Below are 24,051 nucleotides of genomic sequence, written 5' to 3'. Positions count from 1 at the left end.
TTTTTCTAATTTATAATACTACCCATTTTTGGTCACTAGATGGAGCTAGTTCCCAAAATTGCAGCATTGCAACATTGGGTTAAAAGCCCTCGCTCTAGTGAGCTCTCAGCATCCCCCCTCCTTTATCCTGGCTAGTGCCGGGATAAACGAGGGGTTTGAAAGGTTTAACCTCCTACACTGTGTGTCGCCATTTTTTGAGGTAACCCACAGTGTAGTAGGTTTACATACAGTAGTAAACACACACAAACACTAACATACATTGAAATCTCTTACCTGCTCCTGCCGCCGCGGCTCCCTCCGGCCCGTCCGCTCCCTTTGCTGCCACTGTTCCATGTGCACTTGTCCGGAAGCCGCGACCGGAAGTAGTAATATTACTGTCCGGCCGCGACTTCCGGTCCACAGGAAAATGGCGCCGGACGGCGCCAATTTCGAATAGGACTGTGTGGGAGCGGCGCATGCGCAGTTCCCACACAGACGCCGTACACGGCAGTCAATGGGACGGGAGCCGTTCGTCGTCCCTATGGGACTGTGGCTGCCGTATTCCATGTCTGTGTGTGTCGTTAATCGACACACACAGAAATGGAACAAAAAATGGCAGCCCCCATAGGGAAGAAAAAGTGTAAAAATAAGAAAAAGTAAAACACAAACACACAAATGAATATAAACGTTTTTAATAAAGCACTAACATCTTTAACATATAAAAAAATAATTTGTGATGACACTGTTCCTTTAAGGGGTTAAGGTGATGTTTAGATTCAACATTTTTTGACAGTATTCATGCCTGAGTGCGGCTAGTAAAATGTAACAATTGTCAATTGAATTTGGTTAACTAGTTGATTTAGTAACTAAAGAGGCAATTACTTTTTTACATAGGGCCAGGCAGGGCTAAAAAAAAACAACCCCTGATCCATCGATAGATTAACCCCTTAATGACCGGGCATGTTTGTACCTTAATGACCAAGCCAGATTTGTCAAATTTGGTATGTCTGACTTTATCAGAGAATAACTCTAAGTTTTGAATATCCAAGTAATTCTGACATTGTTTTTTCATCACATGTTGTACTTTATTTTAGTGGTAAAAGTAGACTGATACAATTTGCGGAAATTAATTAAAAAATAGAAAAATGGAAGAAATTTTGTAAAAATTAAATTTTTTCCCTATTTTTAACTGCAATATGTCACATATGTACATACATACTGTACAATTTTTTTTTATTAAACATATATTTCCATCTCTTTACTCTATTTTGGCAGCACTTTTGAAAAAATAAAATACATTTTCAGCAATTTAGAGGACTTACAAATTGAATAATAACTTTATAAATTTTGAAGTACATTTTGTTTTCCTGCACCAAGCCAGGTTTTCAGAGGCTCATAGGTCTCAGAGTGATGGAAACCCCCACAAATGACCCCATTTATAAAACTAGACCCCTTAAGGTATTTATCTAGGGGTATAGTAAGTATTTTGACCCCACAGTTTTTTGCTAAATTTAATACATAGCAGGTGAAAAAAAAAATAATTTCACTTTTTTTCATAAAAGTATCAGTTTGAAGACTGATTTCTTTGTAAATCGAACATGAAAATGAAGAAACACACTCCAAAATCTATCACCCTCTTTCTCCTGTTTTCAAAAATACCCACATTGTGGCCCTAATGCGTTGTTTGGGCACACGGCAGGGCCCCAAAGGAAGGGAGCACCCGGAGGCTTTCAGGACTCATATTTTGCTTGAAAATGTTTTAGGCCCCACTGTACATTTCGAGAAGCTTTGAGCTGCCAGAACGATAGAAACTCCCCATAAACGACCCCATTTCGAAAACTACACCCCTTAAGATATTTATCTAGGGGTATAGTTAGCATTTTGACAACAAAGGTTTTTCGCTAAATATATTGCAATTAGTCTGTAAAAATGTAAATGTACTTTTTTTCTGAAACAACATAGAAATTTTTAATATTTACAAGGAATAACGAAGAAAATGCACCCCAACATTTGTAAAGCAATGTCTCCCGATTACGACAATACCCCATATGTGGTAATAAACTGCTGTTTAAACCCACAGCAGCGCTCAGAAGGGAAGGAGCGCCATTTGGATTTCTGATTTTGCTGGAATGGTTTTCGGTGCCATGTCGCATTTGCAATGCACTGGAGGGACCAAAACAATGGAAACCCACCAAAAGTGACCCCATTTTGGAAAAACCTTCAAGGAATTTTTCTAGGGGTATAGTGAGCATTTAGACCCCACGGGTCTTTTGAAGAGTTTATTAGAATTAGGGCGCGAAAATTAATATCAAAATTTTTTCCACTAAAATGTTGAATTTTCTCATATTCACAAGGGATAAAGGAGAAAAAAAAACAAAACATTTTTTATAAAGCAATTTCTCCCGAGTACGGAAATACCCCACATGGGGTCATACGTTTTTTCATTAGAAATGAATTAACCCTTTCAGGATTGATCCATTTTTTGCTTTCTTATTTTAGATTTCCACTCCCCGCTTTCCAAGAGCCATAACTTTTTTATTTTTCCATCAATAGAGCGGTGTGAGGGCTTATTTCTTGCGGGAGGAGCTGCAATTTTTATTGGTACCATTTTTTGGTACATAAAAAGTGATTAAAAAGTTGTATTCCATTTTTTTTTTTAGAGCTAAGGTGACAAAAAAAAACAAACAGCGATTTTGGCGGTTTCAATTATTAATTTTTTTTAAGGTGTTCACTGTGCAAATTAAATAATGGTATATTGTAATAGTTCGGACTTTTACGGACGTAGCGATACCAATTTTGTTCATTTTTTGACATTACTTTAGAAGAAAAATGGGAGAAGGTGGGTTTTTTTTTTTAACTTTAAAAAAAAAAAAATTCTCACTACTAATAACTATAATTCTTCTACACATTTTATTAATCAATCCCCTTAGGGGACTTGATCCAGCGATCATTGGATCGCTGGTACAATACACTGCAATACTAATGTATTGCAGTATATTGTTATTCTTACAGACTTCTGTAACAGAGCGATCGCTGTACCTGTCCGTTAGTCCCGGGTGTCAGCTGTAATACACAGCTGAAACCTGCAGCGCATGGAGCGGGCTCAGCCTGTGAGCCCGCTCCAGACATCAACCCCCGCACCATGACGGGCAATTAAGTCATAGTGCGCAAAGGGGTTAGTGCACAGCGGATGGTTCAAAGTGAAAATTGCAATTTTCCACTGATATGCCATTTTAGTGCATAATATGTGGTGCCCAGTTTGTGCCACAGACGACAAATACCTCATAAAACGTTAAGCGGGTTCTCTCGGGTGTGGCGATGCCATATGTGTGGGCGCAAACTGCTTGGGCACGCTGCAGGGCTCAGAAGGGAGGGAGCGCCATTTTGCTTTTTGAGCGCAGATTTTGCTTGGTAGTAGGTTTGTTTGGGGTTTCGCTGATATTTCAGTTTATAATGTGAGGGCATATGTAATCTGTGCGGAGTACATCAGGGCATAATAAGAGGGTATAATAATGGGGTAAATAAATAATAATTCATAGATGTTTGGCCGGTGTCGCACTGATAAATGGCGCCCGATCTTATCCGCTTTTGGAACACTCTGCACATTTTGCATCGCCATATTCTGAGAGGCAGAACTTTTTTTTTTTTCACCACCGGAGCCGTGTGAGGGCTTATTTGTTGCGGGACAATCTGTAGTTTTCATTGCTACCATTCTGGGGTACATGCAATTTTTTTTTATCACTTTTTATTAAATTTTTTTGTAATCCTGACCAAAAAACAGGAATTCTGACACCGTTTTTTAGGTTTTCTTTTTGCGGCGCTCACCGTACGGTATAAATGACATTTTTACTTTATTCTGCGAGTTGGTAAGATTACGGCGATACCATATGTATATAGGTTTGGTCCTTTTTTTTAGCGTTTGCACAATAAAATCACTTATTTATAAAAAAAAAAAAAATTCTGTGTCACCATATTCTGAGAGCCATAATTTTTTTATTTTTTAGTCAAAAAAGCTGTGTAAGGGCTTGTTTTTTGCGGGACGGATTGAAGTTTTTATTGGTACTATTTTTGGGTACATGCGACTTTTTGATCACTTTTTATTCTTTATTTAGGGAGCGGTTGTGACCAAAAAAATTGAGATTCTGTCGTAGTTTTTTATTGATTTTTTTTGGAGTGTTCATCGTTCGGGAAAAATAACATTACAGTTTTATAGTTGGGGTCGTTACAAACGCGGTGATACCAAATATGTGTACTTTTTTAACGTGTTCATTTTTTTTTCTATAATAAAAGTCTTATTATAGGAAAAAAAAGCATTTTGTGTTTATATAACTTATAAACTCATTTTTACACTTTTTTTTTTAAAACATTTATTACTTATTTTTACTTTTTTTACTTGTCCCACTAGGGGACATTTAGACTTGCAGCTTTGATCGCTGCTAGAGTACATTACACTATACACGTAGTGTAATGTACTCTAACTGTCATTGTGACGTAACTGTCACTCTGACAGGAAGCCGAGGAGGACCGACCGGAGGCTGTTCCTCCGAGGCTTCCGTACATGTCAACCCGGAGGTCATTGTCTGACCTCCGATTGCCATGACAAGCATCGGCAGCCCCCACGATCACTTTGTGGGGGCTGCCGATGTGCTTCAAACCACTTAAATGTGGCGACGGCAATCCGTAGCCGCACTTAAGGGGTTAATTGCCGAAAGCGGCGGCGATGGTCAACTGTCCGGCGAGACTGATGTGACAGCTGTCTAGGATAGCTGTCAGCGCGCGCCTGTCACTCTGTGTTTACACAGAGTGACAGTTTGAAATACTGACGAAAATGAACGTCATGGTGCAGGAACTAGCAGCCGACCATGACGTTCATTTTCGTCATTGGTCGTGAAAGGGTTAAATCATCATTTAAAAACAGCATTTTGTGTTTACTTGGATTATCCTTGTCTAATTGTAAAAGTAGTTTGATGTTCTGAAACATTTAAGTATGACAAATATGCAAAAATAGAAGAAGTTGGACAAATACTCTTCTTCACTGAAATTTATGTCTCTGAGTGCTCAACAGATGATGCCACTAAAGCTCAGAAGTCATTATTATTAATTTGTATTATATTGCCTAACTCTGTGCAGCACTGTTGTTTTCATTTTGCTAGGGCCTGCTCTGTTGTGGGATTACCATGTAAAGGTCAACAGCATCCATGATTTCTCTCTCCACTCACAAACATTGTCTCTATTTACAGATGCCTGCATGCCCCTCTACCATAATTTGTAAGGTAGTGTTGTAATTATTCACTGTTTGCACTCACTGCTAAAAGCATGTGAAACATGATCCCTCCAAAGAGAGGGAGGGATGTGGGAGAGCTAGGGAGCAGTGGAGATAAGAGTCATGTGTGACATCCTGTACACAACAGGGATGGGGAGAGGGGAGATAACCTTGAGTTTTTGTCATGTCACACAAGCAAGATATAAACACAAGGAGCATAGTCATGTCACTGTATGTGAGACTGGCTTACAGAGGCATTTCAGCTACAGACAGTGCATTAGTAAGTGACTAATATTACTGTAGTTACGCCATTTGCACACAATTTTTACGGATCGGAAAATCTCTTTAACTTCGCTATTGTGTATGATTTCTTCTTCTTCACCCTACCTCCTGTGATATGTTACCGATTATAAATTAGCATATACTGTGTAGCTTAGAAGGTAATAAAATATGAGACTTCTTTTCATTGCCTTGTTTTGAGTTAGACAAGACAGAAATGTTTTTGGCAGCTATGTTTGTAAGGATGACAATATTGTACATGCTTTGTCAGTGTGCTTTGCTCTGACCTGCATTGTACACAGCAATTATCTTGAACAAAACTCTTTAGCCTTTTAAGGAACAGGATAATACTATGTTTACACTTTTATTATGTGTCATTTTGATGAACTGAACAAATGGTGAAAGGACATTTTCCAGCTATGGAAGATACAACCCAACTACTTTTTATGGCAATTTTTAAATGCTTTTACCTTGCGCCTCTCATTAAGCCTTTATTGTACTAAAGAATTGTGCTTGTTAAAAATTATTCAAACCATAAAACAATAGTAATATAAGTGTGTTTTTTTTTATGTTTGAAGTCAAAAGTCACATAGCATTTTAAATTTGTAACCATTGTTTGTAGTTAGTACCTGGGATTTCATATACAAGTGTGATCGATTCAGAAGACATAATATTCTTCTACTAAATAATTTTATATAATTTACTTTTGAACCAAGTACATTTATGTAGAAACCTGGTTGATTTAGGAAAAATGAAAATTTTATAGATTAATATTTTTTGTTTATGCTTGTGAGTCCATATATTTTAGATATAATAGATATTTTAGATATACTAATGTATATATGTATATATATATATATATATATATATATATATATATATATATATATATATATAAAATTTTTGTTGTGTTTTATGGGATCCATATATGTGGGGTTAGTGACTGTCTCCATTTTTGTTCTTGCACTCCTCCCATTCTGCCCTGGGTGATTTTCATTAGTTCAATGCTGGATCCTACCATCCCCAGGTATATATGTAGGCTTAGTCCCAGTTCTGGGTGTATGTGCAGCGTAGTTTCCCACCTTACAGAGGTCGCCTTGTCGTGGCAGGTGGGCAAACACTTTTTGATCAAAATGTGCACTAATAACCTCCCTATTATAAGTAGATTTAGCTTTAGTGCATATTTATATTCAGTGGTTTAGGTGGCATTAGTGTCGCAGTGTGCTGTCGCCATTCTTTTTCTGCTATATATATATATATATATTGACAGACAATTAGATAATAGATAGCTAGATAAAGATAAATTGATTTGCATATGCATTATGTTTTTTAAATAGGTTTTATACTGATCTAACACAGTGTTGCAAGTTGTGCGGAGCTCACACTTTATAATATTTACCCTATTAAAATGATGTTTCTCAGAGTATATTAGATACCCAGTAGTGAGTATGAGGAGGGAGCAGACATGAAGTCTTTAGCTGCTTATATATAATATTTAGCAATAATACGGCTGTACGCTCTGTGGTAGCCTCCACTTTATACCAGCTCCACTGTAGCCACTCAATCTTGTGTAGCAACATTTTTAACAAGGTATAAAGTGTGAGCAGTTCATATGTATTCCTGTTTAGATTAGTGTGCAACCCCTTGGTACGTTTTCCAGGACAACATAAATAGAGCCAAATTAAAGAGGCTCTGTCACCAGATTTTGCAGCCCCTATCTGCTATTGCAGCAGATAGGCGCTGCAATGTAGATTACAGTAACGTTTTTATTTTTAAAAAACGAGCATTTTTGGCCAAGTTATGACCATTTTCGTATTTATGCAAATGAGGCTTGCAAAAGTACAACTGGGCGTGTTGAAAAGTAAAAGTACAACTGGGTGTGTATTATGTGCGTACATCGGGGCGTGTTTACTTCTTTTACTAGCTGGGCGTTCTGATGAGAAGTATGATCCACTTCTCTTCACAACGCCCAGCTTCTGGCAGTGCAGATCTGTGACGTCACTCACAGGTCCTGCATCGTGTCGGCACCAGAGGCTACAGTTGATTCTGCAGCAGCATCAGCATTTGCAGGTAAGTAGCTACATGGACTTACCTGCAAACGCCGATGCTGCTGCAGAATCATCTGTAGCCTCTGGTGCCGACAAAATGCAGGACCTGTGAGTGACGTCACAGATCTGCACTGCCAGAAGCTGGGCGTTGTGAAGAGAAGTGGATGACACTTCTATACACAACACCCAGCTAGTAAAAGTAGTAAACACGCCCCGATGTACGCACATAATACACGCCCAGTTGTACTTTTACTTTTCAACACGCCCAGTTGTACTTTTGCAAGCCTCATTTGCATAAATACGAAAATGGTCATAACTTGGCCAAAAATGCTCGTTTTTTAAAAATAAAAACGTTACTGTAATCTACATTGCAGCGCCGATCTGCTCCAATAGCAGATAGGGAAAAAAAAACAAAAAAAAAAAAACAAAAAAAAAAAAAACAAAAACACCGACAAAGGCCATACTTACAAATGGACACAGCCAGGCCAGAAATGCTGATGAAAGGGCGAGCAGGTGCTTTAAATAATAATAGCCACTCCCACTAGTCTTGAGGGGAGTGGTGTGTGGTGCATGGGATGTGTAGTAAGAAATAATAAATGAATAGTGTGTGTGCAAGTGTAATACTATAAGTGAAATATAGGGAGCAGTAATAAATGAAGTGCCTCAATAGAAATAAATGGATAATGGGGTGCAAGTGAGTGAAACATGGAGGGATAGTGTGTACGTCATGAGGCACAACGTGTATAGCCAGGTAAAAGCCTATTTGTGACGCCTTGATAATTCATAGAGCGGGCTACCCTGCTTGCTATGCCAAACAACAACACACCATGCTCTCCCAGCATCAAAGACCCGGCTGTGTCCAAGAGAAGCGAATATACATAATAATGAAAAATAGCAGATAGGGTTTGCAAAATCTGGTGACAGAGCCTCTTTAACTGAGTACAATCTTTGTTACAATCTGATCCAGTGGCATTGATCTTGGGGACTCCTGTGATGGTGAGGGTGAATTATATATTTACTTACTATATATCTCAGATCTATACATAGGAATCTGTTTAACCTTTTAATGAATGGGAAGTCATAAGGTCACAAGATCAGTGCATAGGAACCAAATAGTAACATAGTCAATTAGCTATGCCTTTGTTATGTTGTCTTAGACAACTCTTTAAAATCTCAATGCACACTGTGAGAATTGCTTCAAAGAATACTAACCCCACTTAGCCACAATAAAATCACCATTACATTGAATTATGGAAGTACAGTACACTTTTCAAGATGACTCTACCACGTAAACGTCAAGGAGAATAGCTGCACTTTAAACTGATTTCTGTTAGAATCCACTGTAATATCTAGTATTTTGACATTTATGCTATGGTATGAGAAATGCATTTATATGGAAAATAGTTTAACATTGAATGCAGTCTCTCGAAATTAATCGATACAGAAGAGAAACAATGCATAACCTATAGAGGTAGGTCTATTGATATCATTTGACAAGTGTTGGTTGAGTCTTTTTAGTTACTAGAAGAATCAACTATTTATTATGAATAAACTGAATTTCAATGTTCTCTTCCCTTGCGGTACTGATGAAAAAGGTGGAAATGATCATATTGCAATACAAATAATCCATTTTACCAGAAAATTTTCATTTTATGTTATGTGCCAGTATATACTGAGATTGTAAGTTAGGGGCATTAGAAGGGGTATTCCAACCAGGGTCGCACTGGCCCACCAGAGAGCCAGAGGATCCTCCGGTGGGCCCAGACTCTTACCCAATGAAGGGTTCCAAAAGGTCTCGTAGAAGACAACCCAATTTGGAGCTAACTTGGAGCCAAGCACTTGCCATTAGGGTCTATTTTTTATTGTTGATTCACAAATAACCTATTACACCTTATTGACGATATGTCCTATGTGTACAATAATAACAGCAAGTGGATGTGCACGTATTCTGTAGAGATGGTGGGTGGGCTGTCAGAATTATTTGTTCTGGTGGGCCTATGGGACCCTAGTCCGATGCTATTCCCAAATCACACCTTTATGACACATCCACATGATATTCCATAAATGTGTGATTGGTGAGGGTCCATGTGGAGAATGTGGGTCTCTGTGTATATGCCATAAATGTGGTAAGTGGGAATGAGATGAGTGTCAAAAATCAGTGGCTGCAGACGGTAGTGAGCCCCAGTCACAGCTTCAAGCAGAGGAAATTTTGCTGCCTGAGGAGGAAAAATACACCCCAGTTCTAATTAGAGTTGAGAAAGAAGGATGGATGCATGTGTCATGTGCACAGTAACAAGACAGGTGTTTTCAGATGTAAGTGTTGAAGTTGCCAACAAAGAATGACTGCGACAATTAGAACTGGGAAGGACGGACAATCTGCCAAAATGCTTCCCCTGCAGTAAGTGACAAGTGCTATCTAAGGTGCTCAAATTAGTCATGGATGATGCTCCCCTGGGTTCACTTATGGGAAGCAGTTTTGTGTAGGACAACAGGGGGTTTTCTGGACTCTTGAACACATTTACAGTTCAAACTTTTCTTTACCATTATTCCTTATGTTGGAAATTTGAAAACCTTGATCCTATATAATGAAACAGATAGATGATATATCGATAGACAGATAGATATTTAAATTTTATCCTCACTTATTGTGCTATCCACATAAGTGGGCATTCCTTTCCAACCTATTAGTCATATCCTGTTTTCTAGGTTAACTCAGTGTTTATTAGGTACATATACAGTAAAAACAGGAATGTTCAGCTATTCATACCAATATATCACAAGACAAGTAAAGTAAGTAGAGGGAGGCTATTGCTAATTTGCAGTACACAAATACCTACTTTTAAAGTAAAATAAAAATAAGTAAACATATAACATCCAACATGCATAGAACAGATGGCAAGACAGAGATAATATGTTTTAAATAATAAGGCAAACAGTAGAGGAAAGGGAAGACACACTTTGGTCTAAAGGTTAAGTCAGTTTTTATTAGGCACATAGGTATACAATAAAACAAGAATGTTCATCTATTCATAGCAATATATCAAAAGACAATTAAAGTAAGTAGAGGAAGACAATTAAATATTGCTAAATTGCTGCACATAAATGCCTACTTTTAAAGGTAAAAAAAACCCATAAGTAAACGGATAACATCCAAAATGTATCGAATAGAACCAATGACGAAACAAAGAGACAATATGTTTTAGACGATAAGGGAAACAGTAGGGAGGGCAAAGGAAGGTACATTTCGGGATAAACATCTACAATAATTCCAAGAATGAGGAAAGGATGTCCTAAGGTGACCTCCGGTAGAGGGAATAGAGTCCTGTCACACTCAAACTCTATGGTTCGGGGCTCCCCATCAACCAGGTATAATTCTGATGCGAGGCTCTAAAGGTAGTCCCTGGAAGCCATTGTGAGTATCATATCTTCAATGCAAATTATATTAAGTAGCTCATCAGCCCAATAGGCACCGGTCGGGGGAGAGGTATCATTCCCTCTTTTAGCTTGGTCTTCTTAAAGGGGTTGTCCGAGATTTAATGACTTTGTGTTAATGCATGCAATTTATAAATACATGGTGTATATTGGCTTGTTCTGCTTCACAGCCCGTAACGCGCATGTACTGTCACTGCTGTTCTCGAGATAACAGCAGGGGCCGCGCATGCGCATTACAACAGAACAAGCCGATATACACCACGTCACAAGTGACGTGTCGTATACCCGGAAAATAATTCAAGATCAACAAAGCGGCCAGAGCCAGCGCAGAGAGTGACGTTAACCATCAAGTTCCCCACGGCAGGATCTGGAAACGGGGCCACTTTGGAAAATGTAAGTATATTACAAATGTATTTACATTTATAAATTACAAGCATTAACACAAAGTCATTAAATCTCGGACAACCCCTTTAAACCTTGGTCCTCTCACCAAGAATAGCGGGGAACATCTAAAGAAAATTAGAACTATAGTACAGTAGTCTTTAGTCATTACTCTTCCTTTGACACAAGAATGGTTTGTCTCTGGCATGGATGTGTTAATATTGGTTCTGACTAAGATTTTTGTTCTTCAGTTTTCAGCTGGTTCCATTTTTATCACAGAATGGAGCAAGTTTCATGTGAAATAATATATATAGAAAAGAACACATATTCTTATGACACAAATACAAAAGCAATTATGTAAATTCTAAATCTTAGAGTTTCTTTCTTTGATCAGTCCGCACTTCTTACTGTATTGGCAGATTTGCAAAGCAAAACTATAATATCCAGCCTCAGCACAGTGAATGGTAAAAGAGTAGTTGTTATCATTACTGAACACATGCATTGAATTCCTCTATTCCTGGGTCCTGAGTTTGAGAATTTCTACAGTTTCTACATTACTGCATTCTAGAGTTTTTAGCTTATATCTGAAAAGCAACTTCAGAATGTGCTAAACGTCTTATAATGGCTGAATTTTGGAAAGTGTGTAGCCAAATGATGTACTGTATTTACAAATGACATTAGACTTTAAATGACATTATACATAAATCATTGATGAAGTCTATGTTTACCACATTCATTGAAATTGAGTTTGTATCAAGATTCCTGTTTTCAATTTTACATGCTTCATGCAATAATATCCTGAGCAGTTACACAAGCAAACTGTAGAATAAACCTTCATCTTTGATTATGTTACATTTAGCAATTTAGGTAATGGTAAAAGCTTTATCATGTACAAAGAAGCTTAAAACCCCCTTCTTGTTTTTCTAAGAATGGAATTCACATAACATAAACCAAGATCTCCATTTTTATCAGGCATTGTGTATAAGCATATATAAAAAATTTCATTAAGATTTATAGATAAAACAGCTCTTTATACCATGGCAAATGTATCATGCTTTATCATGATCATAAGCTCCTATCCATTTTACTTTACTGGTATGCCCAGCATTGGGATGAGATCAAGCAGAAAATTAATGCAAACAATGCATTTCAATGCAAGCATGCTGCATTAGTAGCGCATGTACAATGAAGCAAAGAATTTATTAAGATACTTATCCCTGAAGAGTATATTGGTTGGGTTCCCTGTCATCGTTGCCACCTTACTGCCACTGCCTGTAGCTGGTAAGGTATATAAAGAAAAAGAAACATTAATATGATATCGTTCCTATATTGTAATGCAAAGCAACTCGCCACATCCAGTGATAGACACATTAGCAGCCGCTGAATTAGAGTGAAGGCTGACTGCTGTCTAGGGAGATAGGGGAAGATTACAACCTGCTGTCAGTTGCTTAATCTACACACAATGTTATGGAATTTGGAATGTGTAAGATGCCCGTTACATGATAAGGATTCTGAGTGTGAAAAGATCATCAGCTGCTCACCATCTGATAAAGCAAAATCTGATAGATAAAAGTTTCTAGAAATGTTTCATTTATTCTGCAAAACAAAATTCAATAAAATAATACATCACATTAAAATGTACAATAAAGTCATTTTATACTTTCTTGAAAACTTAAGAAAAACGTATTTATGAAAACTGGAGCATTGAAAATGCCACAGCCCTTAGTTACCAATCAGATTCTAGGTTTTCTTTCTTAGTGCTGGTTAGAAAATAAAATCAGTGTTCCGATTGGTTGCTGTGAATAGCTCAGTATGTTTTTCTACATAAGACCACGAAAGATTGTTAGTTGTCCATCCTATACAGATACCAGTTGGCATCAGGGATTAATTAAGGAACACGTTTTTACCAACAAGTCATATGAATGTTCAATTCTATCATTATTAGGTTATTGAACCTGTCAAATATTCTTAGTTGCAGATTTTCTATCCATGGCAGGGACCCTGACTTAGATGTACTGTATGTTTCCTTAACAGGTATTGTATATATCTTAATCACATAATAAATCATCAAAAGGATTTTTAACAAAAACAGCGAAAAGTAAACAAGAAAACAGTTGACCAGCAGAAGTGATAAATTCACTAAAGAAGAGGTCAAAACTGATGAGCTGACCAACAAATATGTGAAGAATGAATCATGAAAAGATCTTAAAAACATCTGGATTTATTGAAGACATTCTATTCAGCTCAAGCAAAATATTATCATTGTATATAATCTTCTGTAAGTCAAATATAAGATAATTGCTAAAGAAAAAAAGGAATTTTTGTAATTTTTCTGCCCAAAAATATTTCTAGTGAGGATAATCAAGCTCTCTACTTCTGTCCCGGGGGGGGGGAGGCAATTTAGATTTTAGATATTTTATAACTTAAGTCACTATGACAATATTCGTGACCAATGACAAAATAAATATAATGTCAAGATGACATGCATGAAAGAAAAATTGGATAAAATATATGATTTTAGTAAATGCTCATAAACACTGCACACAAAGGCCTTCTAGTAGTGGGATGTACAGTTACATGCAAAATAGTTATATAAGGGCAAGATCCCTTTCTTATTCTGTGTGCCAGTGTGTCTTTTTTAATCAGCTACCACACACCAACAGGTCACAGCTGTTTTATGACAACACTGGATGGCATTGGGCAAATTATTTTATAAGATGCTTTTCCTTATGTGCAGTACTTGCCTTTTAAAATTAATGTACCACATACAGCCCTTCCTATGCTGCCACGGCATATTGAATTTACTAGTGTAGTGTTCCATGTGAATGTACCGAAACAAATAAGTACTCCCAGTACTAAGTCAATAATTCTAGGCAAAATGATGTCATTATTGTTCTTGAATATAACTGGACCAAAAGTTTTATTTTTTTCTCCCCTATATATATATATGGAAAATTTAATACAAAATTACTTCAAAATATTTAGTAAAGAAACTTGTAGAAATGTTCAATTCATCTTAGGCCTTTTCAAATAAATGACTTAAGGCAAAACTGGAGTTTTTTTGCTGTGAATTTGTCAAAATCACAGCAAAAAAACTTGATACAACTGCAATGTGTGAACACATCTTAACTAATTATATAATCAACACAGTTTTTAAACAGACACATATGAACTTGGCATTATACAGTGTGTAAATGTAAATGTTAGAATCACTTAAATTTAGGGTGTATTCACATGTGGTTGAAATTAATTGCGTGTGGTGAAAACCACTGATGTGAAACCACTGCAAAAAATGTGCAGTTTTCCAAAAACAATGTGTTTTAACGGCAACATGTGAATACTGTACACCCTTAATATAATTTGATCAATTGTTACTTAACAGGAATTGATAAAAATAGGCAATGTACGTTCCTGTAATGATACCAATAATCAATACTCCTTCGCAATCTCCACTCCTTTGGCTTAAACTATACTGTCCTAAAATGGTTTTCCTCCAGTCTCTCTGACTGTAATTCCAATGTGTCTTTTCCTGGTTCTACTTCCGCTCTCTGTCTGGGTTCCCTAAGGTTTAGTGTTGGCCCCCCTCCTTTTTTCTGTCCACACAAATCCAATTGGGCAAACTATCAGCAAGTTTGGTTTCCAGTATGATCTTTTTGCGTACAACACTTAATAGATGCAGAATATCCACATGGGACATGTCTTCTACTCTCCTATAAACACTAGTGCGTGTCTTCCCGGTGTCTCGGCTGCCATGTCTTCTCTATATCTTCTTAAACTTAATCATTGTAACACTGAGCTCCTTGTGTTTCCTCCATCATATTCTTCAAATAAACCTGATCCATCTTTGTCTGTAATACCACCTTCCCAAATATGCCCATAGTCAGGTCCGATGTCTTAGAGTTATACTTGACTCTGATTTGTTCCTTCTTTCTTTCTCACATTCAATCCACTGCCAAATCTTGTCACCTTCACCTACAAACAGCTTTTGTATCTGTCCCTATCTCACCATTGACACTACTAAAACACTAAGGGTATGTTCACACGTAGTCAACAAAAACGTCTGAAAATCCAGAGCTGTTTTCAAGGGAAAACAGACCCTGCTTTTCAGACGTTTTTTTACCAACTCGCATTTTTCGCTGAGTTTTTCGCGCCGTTTTCGCGGCGTTTTTTACGTCCGTTTTTGGAGCTGTTTTCATTGGAGTCTATGAGAAAACAGCTCCAAAAACGTCCAAAGAAGTGTCCTGCACTTCTTTTGACGAGGCTGTATTTTTACGCGTCGTCATTTGACAGCTGTCAAACGACGATGCGTAAATAACAGGTCGTCTGCACAGTACGTCGGCAAACCCATTCAAATGAATGGGCAGATGTTTGCCGACGTATTGGAGCCGTATTTTCAGACGTAAAACGAGGCATAATACGCCTCGTATACGTCTGAAATTTGGCCGTGTGAACATACCCTAATACAGAACCTAATAATTTCCCGCCTAGACTAATGTAACTCACTACTAACAGGCATTCCAGTAAACAGACTGGCTCCAGTTCTATCTATAGTGAATGCAGCGGTCAGGTTGATCTTTTTATCTAGCAGTTATATAGTAGTGCTCTCTGTCACTCATTACACTTGTTACCTGTTTCTGGTAGAATTAAATTCAAAACTCTCCTCCAGGTCCACAAAGCTCTCTACAATGCTGCACTATCACACATCTCAGCGCTTCTCTCCATCTACTAACACATTCAAACTCTTCCCTCAGCCAATTACTTAGAACTCTCATCCTCTCTTTTTTATTAAATGGTCTCATTTCCATCTGCAGCACTTCTCCCGTGCTGTACCCATTCTGTGCAGCTCACTGCCCTGAGCCACCAAAACAACTCCTAACATTCCCAGTTTTAAGCATGCCTGTAAAACATATTTCTTAAAAGAGGCTTAAGTCACATAACTCCTGGCCTATTGACAACCCGGTCATGAATATCTTCACTTCATGCTGTCCTCAACTAACTACACTTTTAGATCATTCTACAAGTTATATCTGTGTGAGTTTTACTTTTATTCCCCTTACCAAAACAATGTCCTTTTGCTCTCGACACAATTAGTTCCATCCACTTATTGTGCCACTATTCCCATTCCATTTAGATTGTGAGCTAATATGGACAGGGAATTCTCTCCTTCTGTCTCATTGCTTGTTTGTTTTAATTATTTGTCATTTTACTTGTTTGCTACTTGCCCAATTGTAAAGTGATGCTGAATATGTTGGAGCTATATACAGAAAATAAAGAATATTATTATTATAAGGTGATTGGCAAACTATATTGCTGTAGGTATAAAAAATGTAGTTAAGATGATCCCCTGCATATTGTGTGTTACCAATATATATTACAAATTATTTATTTAGTGGATAAGAAAAGATATCCCTATTAGTAAACACTGTTCTATTTTAGTTTGCATTTCCCCTCTTCAAATCCATTCAATTTGGTCAGTGTTTTGCTTCAATTTGTTCTCAACACAAAATAAGTATCTAGAAAACATTTATACTTCTTATTTGTGCATGCACTCTTTGTTTTGGTTTAAAATAAACAGCTGCAAAACACTGATCAAATTTGCACTAAGTACTTGAGGTCTAAGGGTAGGGCTCTTCAGTGACCGGTTGTGCAATGGTCACGTTAAAATGGTGGGTTCATGCAACCTGAAGTGATTTGCTGGTATAATATTCCCCTTCTTCTTTCTCTCTTTCTGGGTTTGTTATGGGTCATTTCTAAGCCACCCTCCTTTTACCTCTTTAAACAGTTCTAGATGGACATACAATTAGGAGGTTTGGTCCCTAGTCAAGGTCCTAGGAAACAACAAGCCCAACCTCTAAGTGACCCCATAAGTATTGTCTCATTTCTAATGTACAGCCTATAAAGCAAACTCAAACAATAAAACCAACATTCTGCAGATTGTTGAATTATATTTAAAGGAAAAAATGTTCCTCCTTGTACTTTAAATTAACACCACAGGATCATTAAATTATTTTTTACTATTTATGTAACAGTAGGTAGAATATTTGGATACCCTTGGCTGCTTAGCTAGTTTTTAAGAAAATGGTTTTATAACTGCGACAATTATTTGAGTATGTGTGTATTTATACATATATTTATTTATTTGTTTATTGATTTACTTCATTTTATGCATGTGTAGATCAAAGGAATAATAGAAAAGTTGACATTCAATTATATTGAATCATAAAATAAGAAAATTACTTAAGGACATAAAAATAAAATAAAAAGGCGCTGTAATGTAGATAACAACAGTGGTTTTTATTGTGAAAAATTATAATTTTTGAACAAGTTATGAACAACTTTATATTCATGCTAATTCGTTTCTTAATGACCAACTGGGCGCTTTGTGTATGACGCTGACCAATCAGTGACCAATCAGCGTCATACACTTCACTTCATTTATGCCCAGCTTGTTTCACTGCACAACGTGTTCTCGCTGTGCAGTGAAACAAGCCACAGCCTCCCACGGGTTCTTCATCGGAGCCATAGAAGACTGAACAGACATCGTCTCCAGCCACTGCAGATTCAGATAAACGTCCTGGCATGGCCGGAGGAGATGTCTGTTGACTCTTTCATCGCTCTGGAAAAGGACCTGTGGGAGGAAGTCCCGTCACAGCATGATCTCGCGAGATCACGCTGTGCAGTGAAACCAGCTGGGAATGAATGAAGGGAAGTGTATGACGCTGATTGGTCAGCGTCACACACTTCATAAAAAGTTTAAAAAACGCCCAGTTGGTCATTAAGAACTAATTAGCATAAATATAAAATTGCTCAAAAATGATCGTTTTTCAAACTAAAAATCACTGTTGTTATCTACATTACAGCGTCGATCAGATTAGGTAGGAGGCACTTATAATGTGGTGACAGAGCCTCTTTGAATCAATAAAACCGAGGTGCATAATAAGCATGCAAATAAGCTATGTGCATTGTATCTTGTTAAAAATAAAGTTTAAGCAGTTTAGCCCTTTTTTTGTAATGTTGTAAACTTTTATATTTTGGCTCATTCTCTAAGAAAGTCTGACAGTACAACAATTTCCCTGCTGTCGGGCCAACCTCCCTATACGTGTCACACAGAGTACCAGTGTCTCTGACAAAAAGTCTGCAGGCCAACCTATACAGAAGTTTTAACTGCTTGTTGCCCACAGGGTAGATGTTTTTGGTATTCTCCCTGAGCATCATCTGTGCATATGGTCTGTCAGATAAAAGAGGCCACTCTTTATATGATGACCAGGACCCTTCCTATCTCAGAAAGGGCATAAAGGCCTGTGACTGTGACAGGGCATCTGCATAGGTGGACCTGTAGATGTACTGTCATAGACATTGGGAGGGTGTAGGACTAGTCTTCCTTAGAAAACTAGCAGGATTAGCAAATGACTAACAATAGAAAAAAGCAGTATATTCGCTGCTTAAACTTAATCTAAGATAATAAAAAGATACATTAAAAAAAGTGTTACTTTTATGTACATTATGCCCCTTCGTTTTAATGTTTTTGTTGAACCTCGCTTTAAAATTACTAGATGCATCAAAGTGAATAACAGATCATTTTCTAACCAAATTATACCATATACTAGATTATAATATTAAATGAGGCCAATACCATTGAAATACCACATAAAATAATATAATACATATAACATTTTAAATGATCATAAATATGCATAGCACATGATATTTTGCTTAAATGCACATTACAGAGGCAAAAGTGGTCACAACTTTACTGCGCTATGATGAAGAAAGAAAAAATGTCTACGCAATTAATGTGACATGTAATGATTTTTTTTTGCTATAAATGCCAATTGTTCTAGTACATTAAGCAGTAAAATATAGGCATCTAAATACAATACATTAAAGGAAAACTTACACAACACATTTGTCACATTCCATAGTTTTAATCCGTATCTCCACTTCTGAGAGCTTCCAGAAACATCTATATACACTATATGGCCGAAAGTATGTGGACACTCCTCCTAATTATTAAGTTCAGGTGTTTCAGCCACACCTTTTACAAACAGGTACTGTACATATAGTCAAATTAAACGCACAGCCACACAATCTCTATGGGCAAACACTGGTAGTAGAATGGGTTGTACTGAAGAGCTCAGTAACTTTAAACGTGTCATAGGATGTCACCTTTGCCACAAATCAGTTTAGAAATTTCTGATCTGTTAAATCTTCTCTGGTCAACTATAAGTGCTATTGTTGTGAAGTGGAAGCCCCAAGGAATGGCATTATCTCAGCTACAAAGCAGTTGACAATGCACAACTCAGAGTGCGGGGCCGCCGAATGCTGATGCCCATGGCATGCAAACAAATCCAATCTGCTGTTGCATCACTCTCTACAGAGTTCTAAACTGTGATCAGTAAAATAACTGTATCAGGAGCTTCATTTAATGGGTTCCATGGTTGAGCAGCTGCACACAAGCCTAAGACTACCAAGCACAATGCCAAGCGTCAGTCGTACAGGTGTAAAGCACGTCGCCACTGGACTCGAGAGCAGTGGAAATGAATGACGTTTCACTATCTTGCCCTCTGATGGACCAATCTTGGGTTAGTGGGTGCCAGAAGAATACTACTTACTAGAATGCCTACTGTAAAATTTGGTGGAGGTGGGGGTAATGGTCTGGGGCTGTTTTTTCAGGGTATGCACTAGACTCCTTATTTCCATTTCTTAATGCTACACCATACAGAGATGTTTTAGATAGTTGTAGTTTCCAAATTTGTAGCAAGAATGGAAGGAAGGCCTTTTCCTGTTTCAGCATGACTGTGCCCCTATGCACAAAACAAGATCCATAAAGACATGGACCCATATTTACTAATGCTGTCTAATAGTAAGACAGCGTAAACTTAGACCAGGCAGGCACAAAATGAGCCAAACTTATCACAGTTGTGCATGCTGAATGATAACTTTGGTGCGTCTTGCATGATCTGTTAGACACTTTTTCTTATACCACTTTTGATTGGGCATATTTTGCATCAGAATTTTGTGCCTGCTTTTTGGAGCATTTTTGGTACACATTGGCGCATTCAAAACCACACACCTTTCGGATAAGCCACGCACCTTTCGTGCTAAGTCACTCCCCCTTTTACAAACACTTTTAAAAAGTGCCTAGTGAGATGCAAACATCAAAATACTACCAAACTAAGCTATTTTTGACAATGTAGTAACTCCGGTCCACGGTGTGATGAGTTTGGTGTGGAGAAACTGGTGTGGCCTGACCAGAGCCCTGACCTCAACACCATCAAACATCTTTGGTATAAAGTGGAATGATGATTGCGACTCAGGACTTCTTGTCCATCATCAGTGTCTGACCTCAGAAATGCTCTTTTGGCTAAAAAGAAAACTGGAGGCTGCTATAGCCGCAAAAGGGGGTTCAACTCTACATTGATGCCCATGACTTTGGAATTGGATGTACAACAAGCTCACAAATGTGTGATAGCCAAGTGTCCACATACTCTTGGCCATATAGTGTACATAATGTATGTGTGATATTATTTTATCAGTTCTTTTTATATACACTTATCTTTATAGATTTTGTATACTAGATTTAAAGTGGTTGTTAATATAGACATTAAGTTGAATTGTTAAATTATATCTTTCTTGACCATATCTTGACCATAAAGTCCTGTCATGATCTGTTTTAGCATATAAAAATGGCAAATCTATGCATGTTCTCCTGTAATTAAATGTTTTCTATTAAAACATGTAAACGCTCTTGTATTTCGATGACTTCTAATTAACTAAAGGATACAGTAAGCTACTTCTGCAGAGATAATCCGCCTGAGGGACAAAGTGCCAATGAATGCTGATTAACTCATGGTGCATGAATAGCCTATGTTATGTTATTAACTAAATTAATGCAAAACTCACAGAAATGCACATTGTAACAAAGAGGTTTACATCAGGAAAAATCATGGTGTGTTGTGCAAAATGTATGTTTAAAAAGACATTCCAAATTTGCAAAAGGAATATTAGAAAATAAAAAAATATATGAAACAGAATGTTAATCCTTATAATAAGAACAAAAATAATAATAAGGATAATCACAATATTAATACCAATATTAATAATAAAAGCAATAATAATGATAAACAGCATTGCTGAGAAAATTCAATATCAGTTAACAACCCACATTCTCATGGCATGAAACTAGGTCAGATGAAAGGTATAATAAAAGGCTAATAGTGGATTTGCACACAATGTAGGTTAGAAAAAGAATAAGAGAATTATTGAATATACATTACAGATATTCTGAGAAGAGTTGCCCCTCAGGCCTAAAGATACATTTTTACCTCATTATGAACAAGATTGGTTGGAATGAAGTTAAATAGTGTTTCTACTTACAATTTTTATTGTATGCTGTTTCTGTGCTCATATTCAGATATATGGGCAAACAGGTTTGGGACTGGTATTATATTTAAGTCTAGAATTACATGACATATAGCTAAACTGATTATTTAATAGTAATAAAGTATCCTTCCCCTGGGGAAAAGATGGTGTTCACTGCCCTAGCTCTGTATTTAAATACTAGTTATTGTGGCTTGTTGGCACCCCCTAACCTGGCACCGAGGGCACATGCCCCGCCAGTCCCCTTCACCCTTAGTGATGCTCCTGTTATGTCCCACTTTAGCAGAAGTCTGTGTCTTATATCTCTAGGTAATATGACCCTGATAAAAATATTAATAATATTAACACAAGTAATGTCCATGATTCATTTTTTAAATTTGTATTTGGTTAGTTATTTTGTACCTACTAAGATATTCTCAGTAAAAAGTCTCAGTTTAGAAATGTTACTTTCAAAACAGCAACACAGCTTTTATATTAAAATCACTGCCAGCAGCCAAAATAATTGTAAATGTTTGGGTATTGAACTAAAGATCTAGAACTGCACGCTTGGCATCGCCTCCTGCAGCATGAAGAGCGGGCATGCATTTTTTTAATCCTGGCTTGAATTTTGCTTTTGCAGTCAGGCTGTGTGGTTCCAGCTGGGACTCTGCCATATTACTGGTCAAGCATGATAACACCATGAAAAATACCACTGTGATCATCTTGTATTGCATATAGATTTACTGTTTAATACAGTTATTACTCCTTAGTTTATATAGTGTGTTAGAAAGCTAGTAACTTCTGTTTGTTGAAACAGATTAAAACTTGGTAACAAAGAGCAAGTCGGCAAAGCCAGGCAATTTATGGTGTAGATTTACGGTAGATCATTTGGAGTGTCAAAATGAAAGTTTTTTTATGAAAATATAGAGTCCACACTAACAAATATTGAAGGGGCCGCTGCTTCCCATTCATTGCTTACACAGCTCCGTACTACACAACGCTGTCACATTCGTAGCGGCTGTGAACAGTATTACAGCTTTATACATTCACTTGCAGTGCGGAGCTGTGTGCGCGATGAATGGGAACCGGCTACAAATAGCTGATCGGCGGGGCTGCCGAGAGTCGGACCTCCACCGATCAGTAATTGATGGCCTATCTGCGCATAAGCCATCAATTTAACATCACTGGAAAACCCTTTTAAGAATCAAACTTTAAATTTAAGCTGGCCTGGAAATCAGCTCATCGCTGTGAGTCTGGCTTCAGAAATCCACTGTTGTTACCAGTTTAACTCTAGGGGACCCATTTATGGTGTTCATATGTCCTAATAGGACATATGGAAAGGTTTGTTTTTTTTAAAGAGAAAACTCTTTTATCATAGAGGCAAATGGTATGTTTTTTTTTTCCTTTTATACATACATGCACCTGACAAGCCTCAGTAACTAGACAGCGAAGGGAATACTTTGTTTTGAAGAAGGGTGTTTGGCTATTTCTTCCTCTCATCTGCTGCTTATCCCCCCAACATTAAGCAATTGCAAGCATTGAAAACTTCCAATAGCATAAATATGGCGAAAACATTTATTGTATATTTTATTTAAATGACCACCTGCCATAAAGATCATACTTACTCTCAGGTGAAATTAAATTGTTATGAAAATGGCAAAAAAGGTTTGCAAAATGGTTCAGGTTTAATTTAATGGACAATATACAACACACTTACCTTTTCCTAAATATTGCAGTGCTATTCTACATGTTCTATACTATCTATGTATACCATTATGTACAAACCCAACTCTTTTCAATCATAGAAAGTTTAGGTAATCAAAATTTCCCACACAGACTGCATTGTAATTGTTGTGGTAAGTGCTATATTAGAGTACAAAATATATTCTTCAAATAAAGAGGATGATAGTCCTGTATATTGAAGGTGTATTCCCACAAGAGCTGATAGCCTATCAAGAGTATGAGCCATCGCTTTTTGATTGTGTGGATCGTGGGATTGTGAGATTGGAATACTGGGACCTCCACTAACCCTCATAAATAAGGGACTGTGACGCTAGTTAAGTGCTGCAGCTCCTTTACAGTTTTTTCCAGATGAGTACAGATCCCAGTCACTTGCTATCTTTTCTGGTGGGAATACCCCTTTAATGTAAGCGATTACATAACATTACAGGACAACGCTTAGGATTCTGCCATATTGTATTACTTGCAAATTAGATTATTTAGTCATATTTTTGTTTATAGAACTACATTTTTTTATTGAATTAATACATATTATAAAGTAAACAGAGCACACAACTGTGCTCTTCATTA

General features: G+C 37.2%; 1 protein-coding gene across 2 annotated transcripts in view; it reads right to left on the bottom strand.

Annotated features, from left to right (window-relative positions):
* Positions 1–24,051, bottom strand: part of SYT1 (synaptotagmin 1) — a 514,105-nt gene that overhangs the window by 313,876 nt on the left and 176,178 nt on the right. The gene's annotated exons all lie outside the window — the stretch shown is intronic.

This window comes from Rhinoderma darwinii, chromosome 3 (assembly GCF_050947455.1).
Source record: "Rhinoderma darwinii isolate aRhiDar2 chromosome 3, aRhiDar2.hap1, whole genome shotgun sequence".
In the NCBI taxonomy this organism is placed as follows: Eukaryota; Metazoa; Chordata; class Amphibia; order Anura; family Rhinodermatidae; genus Rhinoderma; species Rhinoderma darwinii.
The sequence above is the reverse complement of the archived record's forward strand: the minus strand, read 5'-3'. Positions and strand labels throughout refer to the sequence as shown.